Source organism: Mustela lutreola, chromosome 12 (genome assembly GCF_030435805.1).
Source record: "Mustela lutreola isolate mMusLut2 chromosome 12, mMusLut2.pri, whole genome shotgun sequence".
Classification (NCBI taxonomy): domain Eukaryota; kingdom Metazoa; phylum Chordata; class Mammalia; order Carnivora; family Mustelidae; genus Mustela; species Mustela lutreola.
Genome location: NC_081301.1, coordinates 77,238,663 through 77,257,257, shown reverse-complemented (window position 1 = coordinate 77,257,257; position 18,595 = coordinate 77,238,663).

The window sequence follows — 18,595 nt, the reverse complement described above, 5'->3', positions numbered from 1 at the left end:
TAGTGCAATTTCAGGGTCATAGGGAAGTTCTATTTTTAGTTTCTTGAGGAATCTCTACACAGTTCTCCAAAGTGGCTCCACCAACTTGCATTCCCACCAACAGTGTAAGAGGGTTCCCCTTTCTCCACATCCTCTCCAACACACGTTGTTTCCTGTCCTGCTAATTTTGGCCATTCTAACTGGTGTAAGGTGGTATTGCATTGTGGTTTTAATTTGAATTTCCCTGATGGCTAGTGATGATGAACATTTTTTCATGTGTCTGATAGCCATTTGTATGTCTTCATTGGAGCAGTGTCTGTTCATACCTTCTGCCCTTTTTTTGTTTTGTTTTTTTTTTTTATGATTGTCTGTTTTGTATGTGTTGAGTTTGAGAAGTTCTTTATAGATCCTGGACAATGGAACAGAGTAGAGAGCCCAGATATGGACCCTCAACTCTATGGGCAAATAATCTTCGACAAAACAGGAAAAATATACAGTGGAAAAAAGACAGTCTCTTCAATAAATGGTGCTGGGAAAACTGGGCAGATATATGTAGAAGAATGAAACTTGACCATTATCTTACACTGTACACAAAGATAAACTCGAAATGGATAAAAGACCTCAATGTGAGACAGGAATCCTTCAGAATCCTAGAGGAGAACATAGGCAGAAACCTCTTTGATATCAGCCACAGCAACTTCTTTCAAGATATGTCTACAAAGACAAAGGAAACAAAAGCGAAAATGAACGTTTGGGACTTCATCAAGATCAAAAGCTTCTGCACAGCAAAGGAAACAGTCAACAAAACAAAGAGGCAACCCATGGAATGGGAAAAGATATTTGCAAATGACAGTACAGACAAAAGGTTGATATTCCATGAACTTTTTAAATAAAATTTAATATTGTTTAAGGAAGTATGACTTTATCTATGTAAATTTGCTATGCAGAAATATTCTAATGCAGACTAATTGGTAAATCATAGTATATAAGATCATCTTTACCAAAGCCCTAATTTTTTCCCTATTATTTATATATATGTAAATGTACTTATTTTCTAATATTTTAGAGAAAATTTTAGGCACATGAAATTGAAATAAATAATATAAAATTTGCCCTGGGGTGCCTGGATGGCTCAGTTAGTTAAACCTCTGGCTTCCAGCTCAGGTCCTGATTTCAAAGTCCTGGGATCAGGCCTCCATCTCAGCAGGGAGCCTGTGTCTCCCTCTCCATCTGCCCCTCCCCCTGCTCTTGCTCTTCCTTGCTCTTTCTCTCTCAAATAAACAAATGATATCTTTTAAAATAAATAAATAAATAAATATAAAAATAAAAGTTGCCCCATCAGCACTGCCCAAATTTTATATACACTAACACTCTATCATATTTTAAGTGTTTTTAAATAAAATAAATAAATCATTACAAGAAAAAATGGTGTTCACTCATGTTCCCTTCTCAACCCTATTCACTTCCTTTCTCCACAAAGTTTATGGCCATCCTGAATTCAATATCCACCTTTCTGTTCATGTTTTATTTACTGTCTTATTTTCATTTTTAGCTTTCTTACATTCATATATGAAAGTAAGCAATAAAGATATTTTCTTTTTTAAAAAAATGCAATATTGATATGCCTAAACTTGTTCAGTTACCTTAACAGCTGTATAATAGTACATCATGTGATTGCATCATACTTTACTTACCCATTCTTCTACCATTACTATGAACCCCTTTGGGCATATAGCCTTATCCATAGGTGAAAGAATATCTCTTGGGTATTTACTTCAATGGGAAATTATTGGGTCATATAAGCATTTTTTATTTTGCTAGATACTACCAGCTTGTTTCACAAAGTGGTTGTGCTAATGAACATGCCCTCTATGAGAATATAAGAATTCAAGTTACTGCCTTCTCTCCAACCCTTGCTATTGTGAAGCTCCTTAAATTTTTTGACCAGCTAACAGGTGTGAGATACAGTTCTATGTTGTTTTAATTCATCATATATTGATTTCTAGTGAAGTTGAGTATACCTTCACATGGTTATTTCCCATATGTTATTTCATGTTTGTCCTTTTCTAATTGATTTATAAACTTTTTCTGTATCTTCTGGATACTAACCTATTTGCCCACCATCTACATTACAAAAGTCTATTGCAATATTTTAGCTTCTACTCTGGTTCTTTTACCTTACAAAAGTTTTTAATTTTCACCCAGTTATATCTATCAGTTTTGCTTTCAAGGGTAATGGATTATATGTGGTGCTTAAGAAATTATATCCTATGTTTTGATCATGAAAATAATCTCCAAAATTTGATTCCCAGTGATTTTATTTTTCCAGTTTGGATCTTTATTCTACCCAGACTTAAATTTTATGTATGAGGTAATATAGTAATATGATATTTTTTCTTCCATATAGAAAGCAACACGTCCTAATTTTAGTTAGGGAACAGTGCTCTCCTTTGCACTGATTTGAAATTGTCATTTTCATCATCTAAGAATTCTCAAATATCCCTGGGTCTTTCTGGACTCTTGCTTCTTTCTTATTGAACTAAATCAACACTTGATGACACTATGTCATTTTCACATTACCTAGATGCCATGGCTTTATTTTAAGTCTCGAAATCACATGGGGCAATTTCCTCCTATTTTCTTTTTTTTTAAGTCTTAGCTATTCTTGGGCTCACACACTTCTACGTGAATTTAAAAATTGTTTTTTTGACTTTGACTAAACAACTTTGTTGGTATTTCAGTTTGATTAGAATTTATAGATTAGTTTGGGTTCTTCCCGTATTTTAAATCTGTTTCAAATATCACCACATAAAATAGCACAGACACTCAGGAAAGTACAAGAGGTCAACCAACCCATATACTGTGATTAAATTACAAATTTAAATTCATTTTAACTGAGATATGTTGAAGAGAAAGAGAGGAGTAGAATCTTTTTTGTAGTTAACAGATTTTTGCAGTTATTCTAACAGTCTGGCTCAATTAGACTAGACATGTGATTCCAAGTGTTTCCATCATGCTAGATCTGTCAATGAGCTGTAAACAGAGTCAGAATAATATGACTGATAATAGTTAGAAGAAATAATGATTGGGCACCTTGTTGGCTCAGTTGGTTAAGGGTCCAACTCTTGATTTCAGCTCAGGTTATGATCTCAGGATCGTGAGATGAGCCCCAGGTCTGGCTCCCCACTCAGCAAACACGCTCCCCTCTCTCTCCTATCCCACTCAGATTCATGCTCTCTCTCTCTCTAAAATAGATAAATCTTTAAAAAAGAAGAAATAATAATGAAATGATATAGGCTTACTGAACAACTACTTTATTTCCAGCACTGCCCAGTTCTACAATACACAGAAAGTAGTTTCAGAATTGCTAGCCTATACCACTTATTTGTGCTTCTCATTTGTGAGAAAACATTTAGACTCAGCAGAGTTAAGTATGTTTTTATAGTTCTTTTTTGTGAGTTCTTTGTTGTGAGCTGGGTGTATACAGTCAAAAGATTGTGCTTAGGGGCACCTGGGTGGCTCAGTGGGTTAAAGCCTCTGCCTTCGGCTCAGGTCATGATCCCAGGGTCCTGGGATCAAGCCCGGCATCGGGCTCTCTGCTCAGCAGGGAGCTTGCTTCCTCCTCTCTCTGCCTGTCTCTCTTCCTCCTTGTGATCTCTGTCTGTTAAATAAATAAATAAAATCTTAAAAAAACCAAACAAAAACATTGTGCTTAAAAATCACTTGACTGTTTTTTTCCTTTGGGATGGTTATGTTACAGGAAATACAGTTAATTCTCTTTTTTTTTTAATTAAAAGATTTTATTTATTTATTTGACAAACATAGACCACAAGTAGACAGAAGAGGCAGGCAGAGAGAGAGGACGGGAAGCAGGCTCTCCACTGAGCAAAGAGCCCGATGCGGGGCTCGATCCCAGGACCCTGAGATCATGACCTGAGCCGAAGGCAGAGGTTTAACCCACTGAGCCACCCAGGCGCCTCAGGAAATACAGTTAATTCTATTTTTTCTGTTTTATATTTTCTTTTCCATCATGTTTGTTCATCTAGTTTTGTTTCTTTTGTTGTTTGTTTGTTTGCCATGAATGTGTGAAACATTAACATGACTCCATTAAAACTCGACCAAAAATTATATTCAGAGAAATGTCACCTCGTATCCCTTTCACCCCATTCATACACATCCCTCCTAACAATCACATTAGTTTCTGCTTTAGTATGTTTCATTTTACAAAGATAAGTAGATAGATGTTTGGTTATTTATTTATTTATTTCTAACACAAAAAGAAGCAAGCTTATATCTCTTTTGCTCTTTAATTTTTTCACTCTCCAAAATATCCTGAAATTACTTCATACCAGTTCAGAGAGACTGTCATTCTTTTTTATGCCTGAACATTACTCCATTTTGCGGATAAACCATAGCTTATTGAACTAATCTCCTATGTTAGATATTTAAGACATTCCCACTAATTTGCAAATACAAATAATGCCACAATAAATGATCTTGTACTTTTGTGTTGTTGAAGAGGGATCTTCAGGGTAAATTCATAGAAATGGATTACTGGGTCAAAAAGCAAATGCATATGCAGTTTTCTCAGTAATTGCCAAACTTCCCTTCAATTTATATTTCTGCCAGCAATGTGTGAGAGTGCCTATTTTCCCACAGACACACCTCTGATGGGTGAGAAATAGTATCCCAATGTAGTTTTAATTTGTACTTATCTTATTATGCGTGAAGAGGCTTTCTCTGTGATGTTGTTACTCAGTAATTGCTTGCATCTCATACGTCTAAACTTACATGGTCATTCTTAGTTGCAAAGGAGGCCGTGAAATATAGTCTCTACCTGGGTTGCTTTGAATCTAGCTAAATCTTGGATGGGGGTGGGATCTAGAAGCAAGAGAAGTACTGGGGAATAAAAAGGGATAATAAGCAGTCTTTCTGACAAAGTTCACTAAATGATAGCTAGAGATCTATTAAATATATTGTACTTCTGAGGAGTTAGTTGTTTATAAAGTAATCACTCACATTATTCCTACTTAACACACATCTACTTAGTAGTACTTTTTAAAACATATGGGTAAGGTAATAATTGCCTCACCAGGAAATGAAATTTTAGTGGTAGAAAATTAATATGGCACAGAAGTGTTATAAGATTAAATAGAACATTCTAAGAAAACACAAAAAATTGTAACCAAATTTGGGAGGTTAAGGAAGGCCCTTAACCTCTATTTTTTTGAAAAAATAGAGTTTAAGTAGAACATTAAAAGTTGTTTCTAGTGAGCAAAGAAGAATGGAGGATTTCTGGGAGAAGGCTCTAAATATTCAAAGGCCTGGAGCTGAGAAAGAGAGAGCATAGTTCAATATGTGTCCAACACTTTGTGCAGCAAGGGGAGAGGCTAATCTCCAATTAGCTTCTGGGCTCTGCCAAGAAGTTTGTCTTCTATCATTCTATCTGAGGGCAGTGGGAGCCATGTAAGAGTTGTAAACATGAGAGACAAGTCAGATTGGTGATTAAGAAAGACTGCATTAAAAAAAAAAAAGAAAGAAAAACTGTATCATATAGATGATGCATGACAGAGGGGCAAGACTGAGCTAGGGTTACCAGAGAAAAAGACAGAGAGTGAGAGAGAGAGAGGAAATGAGGGAAGAGAGCTCTCAGAGAGCTGACTCAGGGAGCTGAGTCAGGTTACAAAACCTTGATTTCTAATCATCCTACTAAATAGGTACCAAAAATTCTTAGTTTAATTATGAGTAAATTGGTTGAAGTCAGAAGTCTTCTAAACTAGGATAAGGGACATCATGTGGGGGAGGGGGACTGGAGTGATTTCATAGTTCTACCCTCACAGAGATGTAAAATTCTATGTTAATGTCCTATTTCTACAAAAGGTATACCAAGAAAATGGATGAAGAGGAAGTGTTTTGAATAAAGTATAAGGTTATTTTAAGATATTGTTCCTATCACCAAAGGACTCAAAATAATAGAGTCCATTGGAAAATGAAAAAGTTCAAAATCTAATATAAATTTGTTAAAGGAATCTTCCAAAGGACAACCTTCTTATTGCAGTGTAGATTTAAGTTAACTGATCTGTTGTATGGTGCGAATTTTTAATTAAGGCCAAACGTATATTCTCAAGATAAATGGAGGATTTCAGCAATTATCTAGTTATTTGAGGCAAATTAACTTCTTTTCTTGAAAACATCTAGTTAATTATGGTAAAAACATTGAATTTTTTACTAGCATTACCTGATGATTGCCTCACTTTCTTCTTTCATTTAGTATCTGCCAATATAATCTCAAAGTCCTTCATAAAGCTCAAAAGTTAATAACATCAAAGACTTTTCCTGGAAATTTAACCTGCTACTGTTTTTATAAGCATAGCCCATTCATTGACTTTTCTAGTGGGAAAGGGTGGGAAGGGTGGGGTGGGGGGAGCCTGCTGCCCTCAGAAGCTAACTGGTGCTTATATGTCACACATACCACAGTCCAAATCTTTCTCATCCTGAGCATTGTGGATAATCATTTCTATTTCCCAAATAATCAACCATCCTATTAACCCTTTAATCTCTACTGTGACAGAAATGACTTGGTATATGTCAAAACCGTATCACTTAGCAGAATTGTGGCTTAAACACATTTAAAAGAGATAATCATTGCTATACTGTGGTGTTTGGAAACTCTGGCTTTCTCTTTTGTTATCCAAAGTTTAATCTTTTGAAAAACTAATAAAGAGAGTAATTTTTTATAAATGAGTCTATACTTTTTCTAGTAATGAGGAAACTAAGGTTCAGTCTGCAGTGTGCCAAGAAAGTTAGGAGCTAAGAATTTTTGTCCAGTTTTCTCTGTAGTTAAAACAATACAGGGGTGCCTGGGTAGCTCAGTCACATTGTGATCTCAGGGTTGTACGATCAAGCCCCATGTCAGGCTCTGCACTCAGCAGGGAATCTGCTTTTCCTCTCCCTCTCCCTCTGCCCCTACCCCCACTAGTGCATGGGCTGGTGCACGCTCTCTTTCTCTCTCTCTAAAATAAGTAAATAAATCTTTTAAAAATCCCCAATACATTTACAATGCTTAACATTCCATTTTACATGGATTACATATTAGTTGGGCTGAAACTTTAAAACTGTATCACTAATTCTGAGTTATCAGAATTATGCAAATAATATCTTGACAATTTCACATCTTTCTTCTTCATGAATTTCCAGGAATTTGAGGTGTGATGGAATAGGAATGATTTCTTTGTATTCTGGAGGTCAAGGTAGAGGATTTCTCTGATTTTTTTTCATGCTAGAAGAGTCAGTGGTTTGAATGCTGCCCCCTAATGAAGATTTTTATACATTTGTGCAACTTACATGTATGCGCTCATTTTTTCTAAATATTTTATTGTTTTAGTCAATGGATTGATGCCACAGTGGTTTGAATCAGCATCCAATTGCTTGATTTCCATTAGTAATTCAGTTACAAGAAATTCCCACGTAATTGTCTGATAACTTCACATAAGACTGAATCCTGTTTCAGGGTTACAATTAGACTGGCTATCACTGCTAAACCTTTTTTTTTTTAATTATTTTTTTTAATTTATTTTTTATTTTCAGCATAACAGTATTCATTATTTTTGCACCATACCCAGTGTTCCATGAAATCCGTGCCCTCTATAATACCCACCACCTGGTACCCTGACCTCCCATCCCCCACCTCTTCAAAACCCTCAGATTGTTTTTCAGAGTCCATAGTCTCTCATGGTTCACCTCCCCTTCCAATTTACCCCAACTCCCTTCTCCTCTCTATCTCCCCATGTCCTCCGTGCTATTTGTTATGCTCCACAAATAAGTGAAACGATATGATAATTGACTCTCTCTGCTTGACTTCTTTCACTCAGCATAATCTCTTCCAGTCCCATCCATGTTGTTCCAAAAGTTGGGTATTCGTCCTTTCTGAGGAGGCATAATACTCCATAGTGTATATGAACCACATCTTCCTTATCCATTCGTCTGTTGAAGGGCATCTTGGTTCTTTCCATAGTTTGGTGACCGTGGCCATTGCTGCTATAAACATTGGGGTACAGATGGCCCTTCTTTTCACGACATCTGTATCTTTGGGGTAAATACCCAGTAGTGCAATGGCAGGGTCATAGGGAAGTTCTATTTTTAATTTCTTGAGGAATCTCCACACTGTTCTCCAAAGAGGCTGCACCAACTTGCATTCCCACCAACAGTGGAAGAGGGTTCCCCTTTCTCTACATCCCCTCCAACACATGTTGTTTCCTGTCTTGCTAATGTTGGCCATTCTAACTGGTGTAAGGTGATATCCTTTCACAGTAAATGTAGTATCATATATCCATGCTTTTCTCTATAATTATCAGCCTCTTTTGCAGTTAGATTGGGGCAAGGGGATTGTGCAGAAGCCATAGGATGAGAGTGGAAGTGATAAAAGTCATTTCCAGGCCTGGACTTAAAAATCTTTTTTTTCAGTTGATCTTCCAGTCGGTGTATTGGTCATGTATGTTGTGCAAAGAATTATTGCAGAATTTAGGGACTTAAACAATCTTAGTTTCTGTGGGTCAGGAATCTAGGTATAACTTAGCTGGATGCCTCTTGATCAGAGTCTCTCAGAAGATTATGTTCAAGTTATCATGGTGGCTGCAATAATCTTAAGACTCAACTTGGGGAAATTTGCTTCCAGTCCATTCACGTACCTGTTGGCAGGACTCAGGGCATCCCTGAAACTTGGCTGGAGACTTTAGTTCTTTATATGTGGGCCTCTCCATAAGGCTTCTACCCACATTATGAGAGCCTGTTTCTCCCAAAGTGAGGATTCCAAGAAGAGGAGAGAGTGAGAGAAACAGTGAGAGGGAGAGAGAAGGAGGAACAGAGAAAAAAGATGAGCAAGATAGAAGTTAGTCTTTTCATAACCTAATCTCAGAAGTGACTCCCTATCATTTTTCAGTATTCTGATTATCAGAAGAATGTAGTTAGATCCAGTCCATACTCAAAGAAAGGGGATTGCACAAGAGAGTGAATACCTCGAGATGGGGATCACTGAATCCACTCTAGAGGCTGTCTACCACACATGGGGATCCACAAGGTCATGTGTCCCAGCTGGTACATCTACAAGATAGAAACAGCCTGAGTGAAGCACCACATTTACACTGAGAACATCAACCTTGCACAAGGGACTTGGTTGCAGAAAGATAATCCCTGAACTCTGAAATCCCCTGCTCCAAAAAAGCACCTGGGAAGTCTGTGCAAGTGCAAGTACACCTACTAAGAAGACAGAAAGCTTATTTTCATCACCCATATCGAATGACTGGTATCTTTTGTGAAAGTTTTCTTATACATAAAAGTGGAGATTATTCCTATCCAATATATTTGTTAAGATAACTAAGAGATAAGTGAAAACATTTAGTAGAATCCCACTTAAAATAGCATCAAAATGAAAAAAAAAAATCCTGGAAATAAATTTAACCAAGAAGGTGAAATATATGTACATTGAAAACCATAAAACATTGAAAGAAGTGGAGGAAGACCCAAATAAATGAAAAGATATTCTGTACTCATGAATTGGAAGAATTAATGTTATTAAAATGTCCATACTACTCAAAGAAATCTACAGATTCAGTGCAATTTCTATCAAAACTCCAATAGTATTTTTCAAAGAAAAAAGGAAAACAATCCTAAATCTCATACAGAACCACAAAAGACCCAAGTAGCAAAAATGAAGAAAAAAAGGAAGAACAAATATATAGGTATCACATTTCTTGATTTTTAAAACAGTATGGTATTGGCATAAAAACATACAAATAGATTAGTGGAACAGAACAGAGAGAGCCCCCAAATAAACCCAGACATATATAGCCAGTTAATTTTCAATAAAGGAGTCAAGAATATACAATGGGGAAAGGATCATTTCTTTAACAAATGGTGTAGGGAAAGCTGGACATTTACCTGCAAAGGATTGAAACTGGACCCCCATATCTTACATTGTACACAAAAATCAACTCAAAATGGATTAAAAAATTTGAATGTAAAACCTAAATCTATAGACTCTAGAAGAAAACAGAGAGTAAACTCCTTTACACCGACCTCAGCAATGATTTTGAAGAAAACAGGGAGTTAACTCCTTTACACCGACCTCAGCAATGATTTATAGGATATGATTCCAAAAGCAAAGGCAACAAAAACAAAAACTGACAAATCAAACTACACCAAACCGAAAAGCTTCTACACAGTAAAGGAAACCATTAACAAAAAGAAAGGCAACCTATGGAGTGGGAGAAAATATTTTCAAACCACCTATCTGTTAAGGAACTAATATCTAAAATATGCAAGGAAGTCATACAGCTCAATAGCAAATAATAATATAATAATCCAATTAAAAATGGGTAAAGGACCTGAATAGTCTTTTCCCAAAAAGACATATAGATGGCTGATAGAAAGTGTGCCCAACATCAATAATCACCGGGGAAATGCACATCAAAATTACAAAGAGATATTACCTCACACCCATTAGGATACCTATTATTAAGAAGATAAGAGATAACAAAATGTTGACAAGGATGTGGAGAAAAGGGAACCCTTGTATGCTGCTGAGCGGAATATAAACTGGTATAGCCACTATGGAAAATTGTATGAAATTTTTAAAAAAGGATATATATGTGTGTGTGTGTGTGTGTGTAGAGAGAGAGAGCTATCTTCTCTTTTAAATATAATATAAAATATATATACAAAATAATGTAAAATATATAACATACAATAATATATATTAGTTCTTTGTAATACATATATATGTGCAGTATATATTTTTATACATATATATGTGCAATGGAATATTAGCCTTAAAAAAGGAAATCCTGCAATTGATTATGCAAAGTGAATTAAGCTAGACAAAGACAAATACTGTATGGTATCACATATACGTGAGATCTAAAAAAGAAAAAAGTTTAAACCTAGGCTACGGAGTGTGGCAAATAGGGAGAAGATGGAAAAGGGCACGAATGTTCAGTTATGAGATAAATAAAGTCTGAGGATCTGATGCATAACATGGTGACACTAGTTGACAATATTTTATCATATAATTGAAATTTGCTAAGAAAGTAGAACTTATCCCTCCAAAAAGGTAATTGTGTGAGGTGACGAATGTGTTAGTTAAGTCAATGATGGGAGTCCTCTCACAATGAATGCATATATCAAATCAGCACATTGTACATTTTAAATATATTACAATTTCATTTCAAAATTGTTCCACAATAAAGCTGGAAACAGCCTAGATTCACAATTCTCTGTTAATTGGAAAGACATGAAGGAAATCTTCCTAATTCACATCAGATTATGATATGAGCAAGTAATAAACTACTGTTGCATGAAGGCCCTGACATTTCAGAATTTATTTGTTCTGGGAGCATTTAGGTGAGGTTAACCCGACTAATATATTGCTTTCATTTTATGACACCCTAAATATATACATTTCTTCATTTTTTTACAGATTCTTTTTTCAAGAGCCAGTTTTCATTTTTATCACTGTGAGGATTATTACTGAACTAGTGTTGAACAATTGGTCTGTGTTGGTCTTTTTGTAAGTGCTGAAGGTAAAAAGGAGCAACATGTTGAGTCTGCTGTGTTAAGTCAGCTCTAGAGGCTGACTGGCATGGGCTGGAATGTATTTATTCATTTAAATATATTAACTTTACATGCATTTTCATATACTTGACATTTATCTTCATGGACCCATAGTATTTTACTCAGAGTAGGTGGAAAATTAACTTTATTAAATAAATCCACTTAGAATCTAAGGAAATATTTGTTGAATTATATTCACCTTTATCCTTATTCCTTCTTATCACTTATCTCCTACTCACCCTTAGGGTTTGGACTTAGATGACATTTTTTTCAAGAAAGCTTTCTGCAAATCTCCAATTCTGAGTTGGATATCTTTTAATTGCTTCCAAAGTACCACATGCTCTTTCCTGCTGTAACCCTTATCATGCTCTATGGCAATTGCTGTTTGTTTGTATGACTTTCCTAGCACGTGAACTACTGTCTTAAGAGCATTACTGATTTCCCAGCAGTTACTACGTAGTACATAGTAAGGATGCAATCATAAGAAAAACATGGATAGTAGAGGCATTAAAGCTTTCTAACAAACCTTTGTAAGTATCTCAAATATGAGGACATTGAAACACCATGAGTTTGACCAATTGATGACTTACTTGGCCAGGCTACAAAGACATGATTTTTCTCATCAGTCAAGGTGAGTAAAGGGAACTCATGTCTCTACAGTCCAAGCAGTAGAAGAAGCAGGCAGAATGAGAGAAGAGTGAGAGATATTAACTATTAAGATGCACTGATTCAAAGGATGAAAGCCAAAGCTATACAACATGATTCATAGTGCTCTGCAAGACAGGATAGACATGCATGTAGAGATTATTGCCTGGGAAGAGATACTTCTAACTATAGCAGAAAAAAATAGCTCTGAGGGGGAGGAGTCAAGATGGCAGAGAAGTAGCAGGCTGAGACTACTTCAGCTAGCTGGAGATCAGCTAGATAGCTTATCTAAAGATTGCAAACACCTGAAAATCCATCGGCAGATCGAAGAGAAGAAGAACAACAATTCTGGAAACAGAAAAACACCACTTTCTGAAAGGTAGGACCAGCGGAGAAGTGAATCCAAAGCGACGGGAAGATAGACCCCGGGGAGAGGGGCCGGCTCCTGGAAAGCAGCGGAGCAACGGTGCACAAAATCAGGACTTTTAAAAGTCTGTTCCGCTGAGGGACATCGCTCAAGAGGCTAAACCAGGGCAAAGCCCACGCGGGGTCAGCGTGGGCTCAGGTCCCGCAGGGTCACAGAAGGACCGAGGGTTTCTGAGTGTCGCAGAGCTTGCGGGTATTGGAACGGGAAAGCCGGCTACAGAGACAGAGCGGACAGTAAGCTCGCAGCTCGGGGTGACCTTGAACCGGTCGCAGGCTTGGTGAGCTCGGAGCGCGGCTGGAGGTCAGGCAGACGGGAGAAACTGGGCGCTGTTCTCTGAGGGCGCACTGAGGAGTGCGGCCCTGGGCTCTCGGCTCCTCCGGGCCGGAGACCAGGAGGCCACCATTTGTATTCCCGTCCTCCGGAACTCTACGGAAAGCGCTCAGGGAACAAAAGCTCCTAAAAGCAAACCCGAGCGGATTGCTCACCCCGGCTCCGGGTATGGGCGGTGTAATTCCGCCTGGGGCAAGACACTTGAGAATCACTACAACAGGCCCCTCCCCCAGAAGATCAACAAGAAATCCAGCCGAGACCAAGTTCACCTACCAAGGAGTGCGGTTTCATACCAAGGAGAGCAGCAGAATTCCAAAGGAAGAGAAAGCCAAGCACGGAACTGATGGCTTTTTCCCTGTGATTTATTTTAGTCTTGCAGTTAATTTAATTTTTTTCTTTTTCATTTTTTGGTTTTTTTTTCTCGCCTTCAGGTAAAATTCTTTTTAATTTTTTTAACTGTTACCTTTTTCTTTTTTAACGATTTTTTACTAGTTTATCTAATATATATATTTTTTCTTTTTTGTATTTTTCTTAGGTGTTTTCCTTTTTTTAAATTCTTTTCTTTTCTTTTCTTTTTTTTTTTTTTTTCCTTTCTTCCTTCTTGAACCTCTTTTTATCCCCCTTTCCCCCCTCACGATTTTGGATCTCTTCTAATTTGGTTAAAGCATATTTTCCTGGGGTTGTTGCCACCCTTTTAGTATTTTAATTGCCCCTTCATATACTCTTATCTGGACAAAATGACAAGACGTAAAAATTCAACACAAAAAAAAGAACAAGAGGCAGTACCGAAGGCTAGGGACCTAATCAATACAGACAGATCTAGAGTTCAGAATGACAAGTCTCAAGGTTCTAGCCGGGCTTGAAAAAGGCATGGAAGATATTAGAGAAACCCTCTCGAGAGATATAAAAGCCCTTTCTGGAGAAATAAAAGAACTAAAATCTAACCAAGCTGAAATCAAAAAAGGTATTAATGAGGTGCAATAAAAAATGGAGGCTCTCACTGCTAAGATAAATGAGACAGAAGAAAGAATTAGCCATATAGAAGATCAAATGACAGAGAATAAAGAAGCTGAGCAAAAGAGGGACAAACAGCTACTGGACCACGAGGGGAGAATTCCAGAGATAAGAGACACCATAAGATGAAACAACATTAGAATAATTGGGATTCCAGAAGAAGAAGAAAGAGAGAGGGGAGCAGAAGGTATACTGGAGAGAATTATTGGGGAAAATTTCCCCAATATGGCAAAAGGAATGAGCATCAAAATTCAGGAGGTTCAGAGAATGCCCCTCAAAATCAATAAGAATAGGCCCACACCCCGTCACCTAATAGTAAAATTTACAAGTCTCAGTGACAAAGAGAAGATCCTGAAAGCTGCCCGGGAAAAGAAGTCTGTAACATACAATGGTAAAAATATTAGATTGGCAGCTGACTTATCCACAGAGACCTGGCAGGCCAGAAAGAGCTGGCATGATATTTTCAGAGCACTAAACGAGAAAAACATGCAGCCAAGAATACTATATCCAGCTAGGCTATCATTGAAAATAGAAGGAGAGATTAAAAAGATTCCAGGACAAAAAAAACTGAAAGAATTTGCAAACACCAAACCAGCTCTACAGGAAATATTGAAAGGGGTCCTCTAAGCAAAGAGAGACCTACAAGTGGTAGATCAGAAAGGAACAGAGACCATATACAGTAACAGTCACCTTACAGGCAATACAATGGCACTAAATTCATATTTCTCAATAGTTACCCTGAATGTTAATGGGCTAAATGCCCCTGTCAAAAGACACAGGGTTTCAGAATGGATAAAAAAGCAAAACCCATCTATATGTTGCCTCCAAGAAACTCATTTTAAGCCCGAAGACACCTCCAGATTTAAAGTGAGGGGGTGGAAAAGAATTTACCATGCTAATGGACATCAGAAGAAAGCAGGAGTGGCAATCCTTATATCAGATCAATTAGATTTTTAAGCCAAAGACTATAATAAGAGATGAGGAAGGACACTATATCATACTCAAAGGTTCTGTCCAACAAGAAGATTTAACAATTTTAAATATCTATGCCCCCAACATGGGAGCAGCCAACTATATAAACCAATTAATAACAAAATCAAAGAAACACATCAACAATAATACAATAATAGTAGGGGACTTTAACACTCCCCTCACTGAAATGGACAGATCATCCAAGCAAAAGATCAGCAAGGAAATAAAGGCCATAAACGACACATTGGACCAGATGGAAATCACAGATATATTCAGAACATTTCATTCCAAAGCAACAGAATACATATTCTTCTCTAGTGCACATGGAAAATTCTCCAGAATAGATCACATCCTCGGTCCTAAATCAGGACTCAACCGGTATCAAAAGATTGGGATCATTCCCTGCATATTTTCAGAGCACAATGCTCTAAAGCTAGAACTCAACCACAAAAGGAAGTTTGAAAAGAACCCAAGTACATGTAGACTAAACAGCATCCTTCTAAAGAATGAATGGGTCAACCGGGAAATTAAAGAAGAATTGAAAAAAATCATGGAAAGAAATGATAATGAAAATACAATGGTTCAAAACCTGTGGGACACAACAAAGGCAGTCCTGAGAGGAAAATATATAGCGGTACAAGCCTTTCTCAAGAAACAAGAGAGGTCTCAGGTACACAACCTAACCCTACACCTAAAGGAGCTGGAGAAAGAACAAGAAAGAAACCCTAAGCCCAGCAGGAGAAGAGAAATCATAAAGAACAGAGCAGAAATCAATGAAATAGAAACCAAAAAAACAATAGAACAAATCAACAAAACTAGGAGCTGGTTCTTTGAAAGAATTAATAAAATTGATTAACCCCTGGCCCAACTTATCAAACAGAAAAGGGAAAGGACCCAAATAAATAAAATCATGAATGAAAGAGGAGAGATCACAACAAACACCAAAGAAATACAAACTATTATAAGAACATACTATGAGCAACTCTACGCCAATAAATTTGACAATCTGGAAGAAATGGATGCATTCCTAGAAACATCTAAACTACCATAACTGAACCAGGAAGAACTAGAAAGCCTGAACAGACCCATAACCAGTAAGGAGATTGAAACAGTCATTAAAAATCTCCAAACAAACAAAAGCCCAGGGCCAGACGGCTTCCCGGGGGAATTCTACCAAACATTTAAAGAAGAACTAATTCCTAGTCTCCTGAAACTGTTCCAAAAAGTAGAAATGGAAGGAAAACTTCCAAACTCATTTTATGAGGCCAGCATCACCTTGATCCCAAAACCAGACAAGGATCCCACCAAAAAAGAGAGCTATAGACCAATATCCTTGATGAACACAGATGTGAAAATACTCAACAAAATACTAGCCAATAGGATTCAACAGTACATTAATAAGATTATTCACCACGACCAAGTGGGATTTATTCCAGGGCTGCAAGGTTGGTTCAACATCCGCAAATCAATGTGATAGAACACATCAATAAAAGAAAGAACAAGAACCATATGATACTCTCAATAGATGCTGAAAAAGCATTTGACAAAGTACAGCATCCCTTCCTGATCAAAACTCTTCAAAGTGTAGGGATAGAGGGCATATACCTCAATATCATCAAAGCCATCTATGAAAAACCCACCGCAAATATCATTCTCAATGGAGAAAAACTGAAAGCTTTTCCGCTAAGGTCAGGAACATGGCAGGGATGTCCATTATCACCACTGCTTTTCAACATAGTACTAGAGGTCCTAGCCTCAGCAATCAGACAACAAAAGGAAATTAAAGGCATCCAAATCGGCAAAGAAGAAGTCAAATTATCACTCTTCGCAGATGATATGATACTATATGTGGAAAACCCAAAAGACTCCACTCCAAAACTGCTAGAACATGTACAGGAATTCAGTAAAGTGTCAGGATATAAAATCAATGCACAGAAATCAGTTGCATTTCTCTACACCAACAGCAAGACAGAAGAAAGAGAAATTAAGGAGTCAATCCCATTTACAATTGCACCCCAAACCATAAGATACCTAGGAATAAACCTAACCAAAGAAACACAGAATCTATACTCAGAAAACTATAAAGTACTCATGAAAGAAATTGAGGAAGACACAAAGAAATGGAAAAATGTTCCATGCTCCTGGATTGGAAGAATAAATATTGTGAAAATGTCTATGCTACCTAAAGCAATCTACACATTTAATGCAATTCCTATCAAAGTACCATCCATCTTTTTCAAAGAAATGGAACAAATAATGCTAAAATTTATATGGAACCAGAAAAGACCTCGAATAGCCAAAGGGATATTAAAAAAGAAAGCCAACATTGGTGGCATCACAATTCCGGACTTCAAGCTCTATTACAAAGATGTCATCATCAAGACAGCATGGTACTGGCACAAAAACAGACACATAGATCAATGGAACAGAATAGAGAGCCCAGAAATAGACCCTCAACTCTATGGTCAACTAATCTTCGACAAAGCAGGAAAGAATGTCCAATGGAAAAAAGACAGCCTCTTCAATAAATGGTGCTGGGAAAATTGGACAGCCACATGCAGAAAAATGAAATTGGACCATTTCCTTACACCACACAAAAATAGACTCAAAATGGATGAAGGACCTCAATGTACGAAAGGAATCCATCAAAATCCTTGAGGAGAACACAGGCAGCAACCTCTTCGACCTCTGCTGCAGCAACATCTTCCTAGGAACAAAGCAAAAGCAAGGGAAGCAAGGGAAAAAATGAACTATTGGGATTTCATCAAGATCAAAAGCTTTTGCACAGCAAAGGAAACAGTTAACAAAATCAAAAGACAACTGACAGAATGGGAGAAGATATTTGCAATCGACATATCAGATAAAGGACTAGTGTCCAGAATCTATAAAGAACTTAGCAAACTCAACACCCAAAGAACAAATAATCCAATCAAGAAATCGGCAGAGGACATGAACAGACATTTCTGCAAAGAAGACATCCAGATGGCCAACAGACACATGAAAAAGTGCTCCATATCACTCGGCATCAGGGAAATACAAATCAAAACCACAATGAGATATCACCTCACATCAGTCAGAATGGCTAAAATCAACAAGTCAGGAATTGACAGATGCTGGCGAGGATGCGGAGAAAGGGGAACCCTCCTACACTGTTGGTGGGAATGCAAGCTGGTGCAGCCACTCTGGAAAACAGCATGGAGGTTCCTCAGAATGTTGAAAATAGAACTGCCCTATGACCCAGCAATTGCACTATTGGGTATTTACCCTAAAGATACAAACGTAGTGATCCAAAGGGGCACGTGCACCCGAATGTTTATAGCAGCAATGTCCACAATAGCCAAACTATGGAAAGAACCTAGATGTCCATCAACAGATGAATGGAACAAGAAGATGTGGTATATATACACAATGGAATACTATGCAGCCATCAAAAGAAATGAAATCTTGCCATTTGCGACAACATGGATGGAACTAGAGCATGTCATGCTTAGCGAAATAAGTCAAGCAGAGAAAGACAACTATCATATGTTCTCCCTGATATGAGGAAGTGGTGATGCAACATGGGGGCTTAAGTGGGTAGGAGAAGAATCAATGAAACAAGATGGGATTGGGAGGGAGACA